Here is a 12747-nt window from a genome sequence, read left to right on the forward strand (position 1 = left end):
GTTACAAAACAATGGTGAATACAATGAAAAGCAATGAAAACCATGAATAAAAACCCCCTTGAATTCGTGATGATGGCCTTGATGGGTCGCCCAACGTCTTGAAGAATCCTTCTCCGAAGCTAGGTCGCCCAACGCTCCCTCTATGCTATGACGTAGAGAAGATCGATCAAAGTTGGTGATGTCATCGCCCAATATCGCCAAAGACCTCCTTCAAAACCCTAGCTACCTTGCCTTCAAAATGCTCGCGAAAAGCCTCAATAAAAAGTCCCAAAGATTAGGGCAAACAGCCTATTTAAAGCCCAAAACTGTGCCTGTCACGTGCCCCCACGCGCCCATGTGGATTTTCCACACGCCCGCGTGGGCTGCAGGAATTTCCACACTAGCGTGTGGACAGTAAATTTTGCTATAGTATTGCTACAGTAAAATTGCTACGTTGTTTTGCTGCAGTACTTTTCACAAAACGCGGTCCAAACATTCTTCTCTTGAGGCCACATGTCCGGGCACACGTCCATGTGGTAGGCTATAAGACTTTTCTTCATCGACGTATCTTTGAGAGGTCTTACAATCTTCACAAAAAGAAGGAACATGAAGATGTAGCTGCCTTTGTGCCCTTCCAACTAGTGAATTGACTTGAATCCTCTTGGAAGATGGCACACATCTCCACGTTCATGAACTCCTCTCGTGTCTTGGTCCTTCAATTGAACAAGAACTCCCAACATTGTGTCTTTATAGCATATCTTTGCTTCCTTTTTACTCTTCAAGGCATTCACAACCTATATGGATAAAAGAACACCCAATACACAATATGAGACATAAACCATTGTAAAAATGATACTCAATGCATGTAAAACATATGTAAAAATATGTCTACTCAAGCACTTATCAGTTACCAATATGAACTCTCAACCCTAGTGTCACTCTAAGGGAGGATTCAATCAATCAAACATTCAAGATTGGAACTCAAATAAAACATCAATTAATGAAAGCATAATAGAAGGTTTAATGGAACAAATACATCCTACGGTACACACTAGGGAGTTTAGCTCTCCATGGAGCTAGTTACAATCAACAATGAAATCAAATGTAAAAATAAGTAATCCGTAGAAAACCCCCTCGATAGTCATAATGATGGTCTTGTGGAGAAGCCCCGTCTCCTCCAAAGGTACCCTTGTCCGGCCTATGACACACCTCACCAGATCAGTGTCGATGAAAGCTCTCCCAATAACCTTCTTCCAAGTGGAGCGCGATGTCAAAACCAAGAAAGCTCCCCAAAAACCATGCCAATACCTCTCAAAACCCTAGCCGCAGCCCAATCTCAAGTTTGGGAAAGAATAGAGAAAAGAATACTGAAATCAAGGCTTAATCGCGGCTTAAATAGGGCTGGAATCGGGCATCCACAAGCCCCTGTGGATTTGCCACACGGGCCTGTGGAATTTCCACACGGGCGTGGATAATTTCCACACACCCGTGTGGATTCTCTGGAATTCTCTTTTTCGGCCGACTGTGAACAGTACCAGCTACAATAATTTGCTGCAGTGTTTGCTGCAGTACCCTGCTATAAAACTTGCCCGAAACACTCTCGAATCCATGTTTTCATCGAGGTAACGTCAGTAGGCACACGTTCACGTCATAGATCGCTTTGCTTTTTTCAATAACCGGCCTCATTGGTGAAGATCTTGCTATCAATAGACAAGCCGGGATACTCGAATGTGATTGCCATTGTACAACTCCAAACCATTATGCTAGGTAAAAAACACGGAGGTTGGCACACATTATCGCATCTTGAACCTGACTTATGTCTTCGCGTTTGACCCTTCTCAAGATTTGCTCGAAATAGTGCATTCACGATCTATATTGGCTTCTTTCTTTAATATTCGGCTTCACAACCCTATATGCATGAAAGTAACACAAATACACAAGTATTAGCGCTAAAACCTGATGAAAGTAATGCTCATCATAAAGAAAGAATAGTTCGTATTATTATCACACAAGCGCTTATCAAACTTCTTCTCTGTTTTCTAGCCTAATGATAAATGGAAAGGTGTGGAGATCTAATGTGCGAAGAAATTAATACCGGAGATGAACATGCAAGGGTAAAATGGAGGGAGATCTCATTCAATAAAGATGAGGTACCCGGGCAATGCTCCCGCTAAGATCTAACATGAAGTTCAAGATTTGCTAAATGCTTCTAAACCACGTCTAATGAGTCGAGGTAATCCAAGAACAACCGATACTCGTCTCCAAGCCCCCTACACGGTCCAGGCAGAGAAATCACTCAACCTCAATACCTCACACCCCATATGACCGCAATAAACTCTAGGGATACCTAAGAGTAAAACCAATTCCTAAAGATAGATCCAACCCTAATTCCCGGCGAAGGATCCCTAACCCCCTACAAGGTCCCGGTGGAGAAATCTCTCAATCTCATGGCTCACACCAAATATTGTTACATAGAGTCTAGGGAATACGGAGATAGGAAACACTCAATTGGAAGAGAAAGGGGACACTCCACTATCTCATAACTCACCCTCTCAACCCTCTTTAACCTTGAAGTTCTAACTCTAATGGAGACCTCTCACATCAAAGTAACAAATCAAGCAATGTAGATCAATCACAAAGATCAATAACACATGCAAGCAATGAAATCACAAGGTTAAAACTGAAATCAACTCGGATTAACTAGAAACATAAAGTAAATCAATACAAAAGGATAGATCCTACGGTTCATATGCCAAAGTACCTACTAGGGTTTAGCCCTCCATGGGGCAAATTACAAGACAATGATTAATACAATGAAAAGCAACAAAAACCAAAGAGAAAACCCCCTTGAATTCATGATAATTGGCCTTGGTGGGTAGTTCAACGTCTTGAAGGATTCCTCTCCGAAGCTAGGTCACCGGTGGCTTCTCAAGTGCTATGACATCGAAGGAAACTATCAAAGTTGGTGAATAACACCCTCCAAATCGACAAAGACCTCCTCTCCAAAAACCCTAGCCGTCTTACCCCTCAAGTGCCACACAAAAGATGTCAAAGAATAGGGCAAGTGGACTATTTATAAGCCTAAACCGTGTCCGTCACCCATGTGGATTTTCCACGCGCTCGCGTGGGCTGTAGAAATTTTTAAGTGGGCGCGTGGAATTTCCACGCGGGCACGTGAAAAGTAATTTTGCTACATTACTGCTATAGTAAAATTGCTACAGTACTTTCGCACACGTGGTCCAAACATTCTCCTCTTGAAGCCACATAGTCGAGCACATGATAATGTGGTAAGCTATAAGACTTTTCTTCATCGACGCGTCTTCGAGAGATCTTGCAATCTTCACAAAGAGAAGGAACATAAAGATGTGACTGCCTTTATGCCCTTCCAACTAGTGAATTGATTTGAATCTCCTTGGAAGTTGGCACACATCTTCGCATTCATGAACTCCTCTCATGTCTTGGTCTTTGAATTGTGCAAGAACTCTCAACATTGTGCCTTTATAGCCTATCTTTACTCCTTTTTAATCTTCAAGGCATTCACCACCTAATTGCACAAAAGAACACCAAATACACAATATGAGACATAAACCATGGTAAAAATGATGCTCAATGCATGTAAAACATATATAAAAATATGTCTACTCAAGCACTTATCAAACTCCCCCGCACTTATGTCTTTGCTTGTCCTCAAGCAAAATTAAACATTTAACTCATGGAAAGAAATGAGAAGTGCTAGGCCTTAGGTTTACCAAGAGAGTACAAGAATAAAATTCTAAAGTTATGGAGAAAATAAAACACTAGACAAAACAATCAATGCTTTAGCAAACAATTCAATCAGAAATAAATGTGATGAAGTTCGAATGCATGTGTGTGTGAAAAATTCATCTCATGTCAACACTATGTCCACTACAAAGTTCTTATTAACAAGGGACTTATTATTTAAACAAAAAAAATAGGTAGTAGCTTCACACAATCCTCTAAGATAGCCCTTTCCCAAGATGCCTCCCGAGTGGCTTTCACACTTTCGAGGTGGTAGCTCTTTCAACCAAGGGTGGTAGCTTTCACAGATCCCATGAGATAGCTCTTTCTCTTATTAGGGCATAACAAGTATCAGACTTATGAGAGTAGCTACATACATCATAGAAGGTAGCTCTTTCCACCCCCTATATACAAATAACAAACAATTGCCAACTTTTTTCAATTTGCCTTCTTTTTTTTCTGATTTTCTGATTTTTTTTTTAGAAACAAACTAGCACACTAAACTCCCAAACATAATGAACTAGAGTTTTCATAGGTCTAATGAGTGAGAAAAGTGCATAATGAGCAATCGGACAAAAATATTCAATGAAATTGGATGAAAACTAGAGCATGATAAAACCTAGTGTTTACAACCTCCAAAAAATTATGAATTAAATTCTTAACCCTAAGGTGAACCTTCATTAGCAACAAGAGCATGCTCATGAAAACACAAGTAAAAGTTATGTATAAGGTGAACCCTCCCCCACACTTAAGATGTACATTGTACTCAATGTACGCAAAGAAGCACAATAAAAATAACATCAACGGAAGCATAATGTGTGTGGGAATTCAATTAAAATAATACTCCCTTGAACTCTTTATTGGTCGTTTGGTGAAGTCTGACTCATGGGTGTGTTGTGTTCATCGGGTTGTGAAGCTCACACGACCATGTGACAATGTCACATAATCATGTCTATGACTAAACATCATCAACATCACTCTCAAGGCCATCTGCACGTATACAAGGGATTCAGTGAAGCTCAACAAAGAAGAAAAGATGTACAAGTTCTTATAAGTGAAACAAATGAAGCACAAGCTCGTACAAACAAAACAAAGCACAAAGATAACTAAAGTCTAAAAGATAAAATAAATAAAACTAAAAATGAAAACATAAGTAAAGAAAACTAAAGTCTCATGAGTGGAACTCATCAAGCATCGACGTCACGTGCTGGTGCTGCTGGTGTGCCATTAGTGGTCGAGATGGTCCCCGAACCTGGCGTGAACGATTCTGGGCAAGTTTCTTGGTCCTAGGTGCCAACCCTACAAATAAAGCTTCAAGAAAAGTTAGTTCAGCATGAATTTGATGAGTACAGGGCTCCACGCAGGTGTGGAAGGCATGCCACATGCTTTTCTGGCCTTACTGGGTACTTTTCCAGCCCACTCGGACGTGTGGGCAAGCCACGCACCGCCGTGGGCGTGTTCTGGGCTCGGCCAGGGTGCCACGTGACTACGTGGGCCAGCCACACGGGCATGTGGCGCCTGGCTACACGGCTGGCCAGCCCATGCGGGCGCGTGGGTGCGCGGCCGAGCGGCTAGCCACGTGCCCACATTGTCGCACAGCCACTCGGCTAGCCAGCCCATGCGGCCACGTGGGCCAACCATGCGACCGCGTGGACGCCCAACCATGGTCAAGAAGCTATGGTTGGGCTCCAACGCTTCCAAAAATTTGCCAACCATTCATTCTAGAGTGTTTATAGAAGATTTGCCATAAAAACAACACTTATAGACCAATAAAACTCCATGGATTGGCAAAATAAGGGCATGGAGCAGATGGGAGAGGATGAAGTTTACCGGAGCAAATCGGTGAAGGAAACTTAATGCAAATGACGGCAAAATGCTTTTAAATCTCCAAGGAGTTGAAGAAAATTAGTTGTTGTGCTTAAAAGTTCGGATTCTTGAAGATGCAGAAGTGGGAGATGAAGGGCTTTAGTGATAAATATAATGAATAGTGAGCCCCTCATGTTATTATAAGCCACATGGGGGTGTGGAAATTCCACACCCCCGCGTGGGTACTGTACACAGCCGTGTGGAAGTTCCACACAACAACGTGAATTGCAAAATTTCTGCATACAGTCCACGCAAGGCTCCAAACTTCAAATTAACACTAATTCTTCAACTATAAACACGAATTACACCCTAAACCATGCCACATACATGAAAATCAATTTAAATCACCAAAAATTTTCCATGAAAACTCCAACACCAACTAAAATTCATCAACGCATACACTCATGATTTCATTACTACAGAAATGAAAAACCTAAACTAGAAAATATGTAAAAACTTGGGTTGCCTCCCAAGAAGCGCTTGTTTTACGTCACTAAGCTTGACGTACCTCTTCCTTACCTTATTGAGGCTTGAAAAGAGTGTGTTCTTCCCGATTAGACATTGCATAGCTACTTCCTTTAAACCAAGAATCTAGTTGTTGGGGTGGAATATTCATTATAGAGTTCAACCATCTTACTTTTGGTCTCCAAGGAAACAATTTGGGTTGCAATTGTCCAAGCTTAGCACAGGTGGGTCATTGGATGGCTTCAATCTCATACCCACATCTTCTTCCAAACCCAAAATCTCTTTCTTACAATTTTTGAGTTGATCAATCCCATAAAGAGGTGCTTGCTCCATTACCTTGGGGCTTGCTTCTTCTTGTGTATTTTCAACTTGAAAGGAACATGACACTAGCAAATCCCCTTGGAAATTTTCTCGCTCACAAGCACAATCTTCATTCACACGATCAAAAATCCCAAAATGGTATTCAACTTCTTTCTTTTCATTTTCTAAACTAGTGTACTCAATTTGCCCAATTTCTTCAATGTTGTTCATGGCCTCATCATGTATGGGAGACACTTGCCTTGCTTGTTCAAATTCTTCTTTTTCCTTAGCAAGCATGTCCAAGATCTTTCCTAATTAATGCTCAATGTTTTTGATAGAGATCTCGTGACAACTTAATGTGGCCTCAATATTTTGGAATCGGGCATCGGTTGCTTCAATAAATCTAGGTAACACTCTTTCCAACTGAAGTACATCCTCTTCAACTTTCTCATCCCAATGAAATTCTTCTTGAGGTGCTTCCCAATGCTGTCCACCAATATCCCATAAAATATTTAGGTAGCTCCTTTAATTTGGGTGATAGGTGCTACTATATGGATTGCCTTGTTGATGAACTGTAACAAGTCAATCAATTTTTCTAGTAACAGCATCAACCTGTAAACATAAATCTACACGTGGATCAATCATCCTTCAAGTTTCATGCAAGAAAAAGTAACACAAGTTGAAATAAAACAAAAGAGAATGGTGGAAGAAGATAGAGTGAAATAGATAAAAACAAAATAAAAACCGATGAGAATGATAGAAGAAAAAGAAAGTGTGGAATAGACAAAATAATGAAAAAGATAAATGGCTAGAGCAACAAAGTCCTAGCGTTCCTAGTATTCTATTCCCTAGCAATGGCGCCAAAACTTGACACGCCCGAATATGCGTGTGTGTACCGCAAGTGCACGGGTGTCAAAGTAATAAAATACCCGGTGAATCGGGTAGTCGAATCCACAGGGAAAAGGGCTACTAGTACTAACTTCTTCTCAACTTTCTAGCCTAATAATAAATAGAAAGATGTGGTGATCTAATGTGCGAAGAAATGAAAACCGGAGACGAATATTGATAATGCCCCTTGCGTATGTCTCGCAAGTGCACAGGTTTGTCGAGTAATAAAATCCCAGGTGAGTGGGTATCATATCCACAGGGAGTAGGGAGTAAAAATACTTAAATTGTTTCTTAACCAAGTGAAGATAAATAATGTTTGTGTTGACAAGATGTAATGTAAACAAGAAAAAAAGGAACAAGAAAGAAAAACACAAGTGAGAGATAAGGTAATCGATATAATTGGGGTACTCGGATATTGTTCCGCCTAGGACAATCGTTTCAAGTGCAAAACCGACTATTATGCCTCCCAACTAATGCATTAATGAGTCGTGAAAATCCTTCAATACACAGTCCCAAATCTAAGGTTAACCGTGACTAACTCTATACCATATCCGGAGGAGAAATCGAACAATCTCAATACCTCGCACTCGGATAGAACCGCATGCAGTTCTAGGGATTCCAAGTGATAAACCCTCTTCCTAGAAATAGACCTAACCTTTTGGTCTAGATGAGAGGTCCCTAGTCACAATTAAGCCCTAAGAGCTAAAATCACTTCAACGCTTTACTTCGTTGCCTCTGCAACTAAGCCCCAGCGGAAGGTCATCCATTAGCCTATTCACTCTACTATGACCGCAAAGAGATCAAGGAAATGGAGGTAGGATAAATCACATCAGATGGGAAAAGGGACGCTCCGCTACCTCTCGACTCACCCTCTCCCTCTCGACCCTCTCCAAACTAGCTTTGTCAAACCCTCGTGGTGTGTCACTCACTCACAAGGGAAATATGAACACTCAACCCTAGTGTCACTCTAAGGGAGGATTAAATCAATCAAGCATTCAAGATTGGAACTCAAATAAAACATCAATTAATGAAATCATAATAGAAGGTTTAATGAAACAAATACATCGTAGGGTTCACAAATCCAAATACACACTAGGGGGTTTAACTCTCCATGGAGCTAATTACAATCAACAATGAAATTGAATGTAAAAACAAGTAATCCATAGAAAACCCACTCGATAGTCATGACGATGGTCTTGTGGAGAAGCCTCGTCTCCTCCAAAGGTCCCCTTGTCCGGCCAAGGACACACCTCGCCGGATCGGTGCCGATGAAAGTCTCCCAATAACCTCCTTCCAAGTGGAGCGTGATGTCAAAGCTGAAAAACCTCTCTAAAAACCCTGCCAATACCTCTCAAAACCCTAGCTACAGCCTCCTCTCAAGTTTGGGAAACAATGGAAAAAGAATGCTGAAACCGGGCTGAAAAACGGCTTTAAATAGGCTGGAATCGGGCATCCACATGGGCCTATGGATGTTCCACACGCCCATGTGAATTCTCTGGAATTCTGATTTTCGGCCAGCTGTGAACAGTAAATTGCTACAGTTAATTACTATAGTGATTTGTTACAGTAACCTACTACCATTGCACAGTAAGCTACTACAGTAATGGGTCCATTGGTGAAGATCTTGCTATCATTGCACAAGTTGGGATACGCAAATGTGACTGCCTTCGGCCCCTCCAACTTATTATAATGGCTTGAATACATTGAGGTTGGCACACATTCACATATCTTAGAGCCCCACTTGTGTCTTCGCATTTGTTCCTTCCAAGATTCCACCAAATAGTGCGTTCACGATCTACTTTTGGCTTCTTTTCTTAATACTTAGCTTCACAACCCTACATGCGCAAAAAAACACAAATACACATGTATTAACGATTAAACCTGATAAAAGTCATACTCATCACAAGGAAAGAATACTTCGCATTCTTAACACACAAGCACTTATCAAATATGCAAGGGTAAAATAGAGAGAGATCTCAATCAATAAAGATGAGGTACCCGAACAATGCTCCCCTAGGATCTAACATGAAGTTCAAGATTCACTAAATGCTTCTAAATCAAGTCTAATGAGTCAAGGTAATCCACGAACAACCGGTCCTTATCCCCAAGCAACCGGTACTAGTCCTCTACAAGATCCTGGTGGAGAAATCACTCAATCTCAACACCTCACACCCCATATGACCGCAATAATCTCTAGTGATACCTAAGAATGAAACCGGTTCCTAAAGATAGATCCAACTCTAATTCCCAATGAAGGATCCCTAACCCCCTACAAGGTCCCGGCGGAGAAATATCTCAATCTCATGTCTCACACCAAAAATGGTTGCATAGAGTCTAGGGAATACAGAGATAGGAAACACTCAATCGAAAGGGAAAGGGGATGCTCTACTATCTCATAACTCACCCTCTCAACCCTCTTTAACCTTGAAGTTCTAACTCTAATGGAGATCTCTCACATCAAAGTAACAAATCAAGCAATGTATATCAATCACAAAGATCAATAACAAATGCAAGCAACGAAATCACAAGGTTAAAACTTAAATCAACTCGGATTAACTAGAAGCATAAAGTAAATCAATACAAAAGGATAGATCCTAGGGTTCATATGCCAAAGTACCTACTAGGGTTTAGCCCTCCATGGGGCAAGTTACAAGACAATGATTAATACAATGAAAAGCAACAAAAAACAAAGAGAAAACCCCCTTGAATTCGTGATAATTGGTCTTGGTGGGTAGTTCAACGTCTTCAAGGATTCCTCTCCGAAGCTAGGTCACCGGTGGCTTCCCAAGTGCTATAACGTCGAAGGAAACTATCAAAGTTGGTGAAGAACACCCTCTAAATCGGCAAAGACCTCCTCTCCAAACCCTAGCTGTCTCGCCCCTCAAGAGCCGCACAAAAGATGTCAAAGAATAGGGCAAGAGGGCTATTTATAAGCTAAAACAGCGACTGTCATGTGCCCCCACAGCCCATGTGGATTGTCCACGTGCCCGTGTGGGCTATAGAAATTTCCACGTGAGCGCGTGAAATTTCCACACGGGCACGTGAAAAGTAATATTGCTACAATGTTTTGCTATAGTACTTTTTCACACGTGGTCCAAACATTCTCCTCTTGAGGCCACATAGTTGGGCACACGATAATGTGGTAAGCTATAAGACTTTTCTTCATCGACGTGTCTTTGAGAGATCTTGCAATCTTCATAAAGAGAAGGAACATAAAGATGTGACTGCCTTTGTGCCCTTCCAACTAGTGAATTGACTTGAATCTCCTTGAAGGTTGGCACACATCTTCGCATTCATGAACTCTTTTCATGTCTTGGTCTTTGAATTGCACAAGAACTCTCAACATTGTGCCTTTATAGCCTATCTTTGCTCTCTTGTAATCTTCAAGGCATTCACAACCTAATTGCATAAAAGAACACCAAATACACAATATGAGACATAAACCATGGTAAAAATGATGCTCAATGCATGTAAAATATATATATAAATATGTCCACTCAAGCACTTATCATAGCTCTTTCCACTCCCAATGCACAAACAAACAAACACATATTTTTTTTATTTTTCTTTTTCATTCATCCATAATATTATTATTATTCATATAAATTAAAACAAGAAACAAACTAAAAACATTCCCTTAAATGTCGAACTTGAGTTTCCACAAGGTTTAATGAATGAGTAGTACAATAAGTGTTAATCGGGCAAAAATTCCTAAAAATTTAAGTAAAACTAAAGCATGATAGTATTCAATGTTAAAAATTCTCTTAAACTTAAGAATACAACCATTGCAACTAAGGTAAACCACCATTAACTACATGAGCATGAACAATGAATGCATGAGTATAGAACATGTGTAACGTGAACTCCCCCCCTCCCCAACACTTAAGATGTACATTACCCACAATAAAGAAATATAACAATCAAAATATATGTGTGCTGATGGGAAATTGAAACAATACTCCCCTGAACTTCTAATGGTACGTTTGATAGAGCTAATTTCATTGAGAATTGAGTTCCAACGGGTTGCGGAGCACACACGACCATGTGAAAAGTTACATGACCTTGCCCATGACTATTCCTCAAATTTCAAGACTCACAAGACCATCTGCACATATACACAAGGGGGTTCAGTGAAGCTCAACATAAACAAAATAAAATCAAGTCTATAAAGATATGGAAATGAAATACAACTCGAACAACTGAAAATAAAGATAAACTCAAAAGGAAGATACTTTCTGAGTGATACAAATCCAAAATAAAATAAAATGCATAAACAACAAACAAAACAAAAGACAAAGTAAAGTAAATATGCCTCAAGCATCAGTGTCATGCTCAGCTTGCTCAGCTACTACTGCTGCCGGTGATAGTGGTACTACTGTAGGTGCTGGGGATACTGGAGGAGTCGGTGGAGCTCTGGGTCTCATAACAAAGGGTAAGGTAGCGTCTTGCTCGAGTATCTGCTGTAGAATGTTGAGATGCGTCATCACCTCTGTGTGGTTCACAGCCTGTGTAGCGCGAAACTCAGCTAAATCTGACTATAGCACCCCCACTGCACTCTCAAGCCTCTCAAAACGATCATGGGCTCGAGAAGGAGAGAAGATACGCACGGAGGTGGCTCCTGTGCTATAGGGGGTGCCTCTATCTCCATAGGCTCCTACTGTGGCTCGGGAGCAGGCTGCGGCCCCTCTACTACCTCTCCCTCTCCCTCGGCTATCTCTGGTGGGGTTATGATCATGACATAAACATCGTCTCTATATCTCTAGATCATGCCCATGAGTCTCATCATCTCCAAGCCGAGGAAGATGGCAGTAATGCCTTCTCGGCCCCTCTAATCACGTCTAATAAACCCATCCTGATGATGAGTCTGGTAATTTATAGGCCCAAGAAAATCACTTCCACTCTGGCGTACTGACCCTGGTGATGCAGATACTCAGCCAGAATGTGTCCTAGGTGGAGTGGCTCACTTTGTACAATAGAATATAGATAAAGTAACTGTTGTCGACTGAGAATGCTAGTACTGTCACTATAAACATTCAATGATCTGCTCAGGATGGCATGAATGTATCTGTAAGCCGGTCGAGAGAGGTATGTGGCCTTGGAGACCCCCAGCTCATACTGTCCCTGGCCACATAGTGATCTGTAGGCACGGTGAGGAGTCAAGTTGCCAGGGTAATCTGTCAGGAGCTGCTCATACTTCTCTGTGTACTATGGTACTATCTGAATGCTTTAAATTGTATAGTGTCAATGCTGTCAAAGCTAGAGTATGAGCGATCAAACTCGGATGACGCTAACACCTCCTAGGTGAGGATGTGGATAGCCGGTCTCAAATCAACAGTAATCTACACCAGCTACCAACTGAAAGGAGCTCGTTGACCTCCTCAGCCATCTCATCTCCTAGCTAGATCTCTCTAAGTGCGCTCAAGTTCAGGAAACGTGTCTAACCGAACTTGAGCTTTGATAAATGCTCGAATTGAACCTGGTGTTCGGGAA

The sequence above is a fragment of the Dioscorea cayenensis genome, chromosome 1 (assembly GCF_009730915.1).
Source record: "Dioscorea cayenensis subsp. rotundata cultivar TDr96_F1 chromosome 1, TDr96_F1_v2_PseudoChromosome.rev07_lg8_w22 25.fasta, whole genome shotgun sequence".
NCBI classification, from domain to species: domain Eukaryota; kingdom Viridiplantae; phylum Streptophyta; class Magnoliopsida; order Dioscoreales; family Dioscoreaceae; genus Dioscorea; species Dioscorea cayenensis.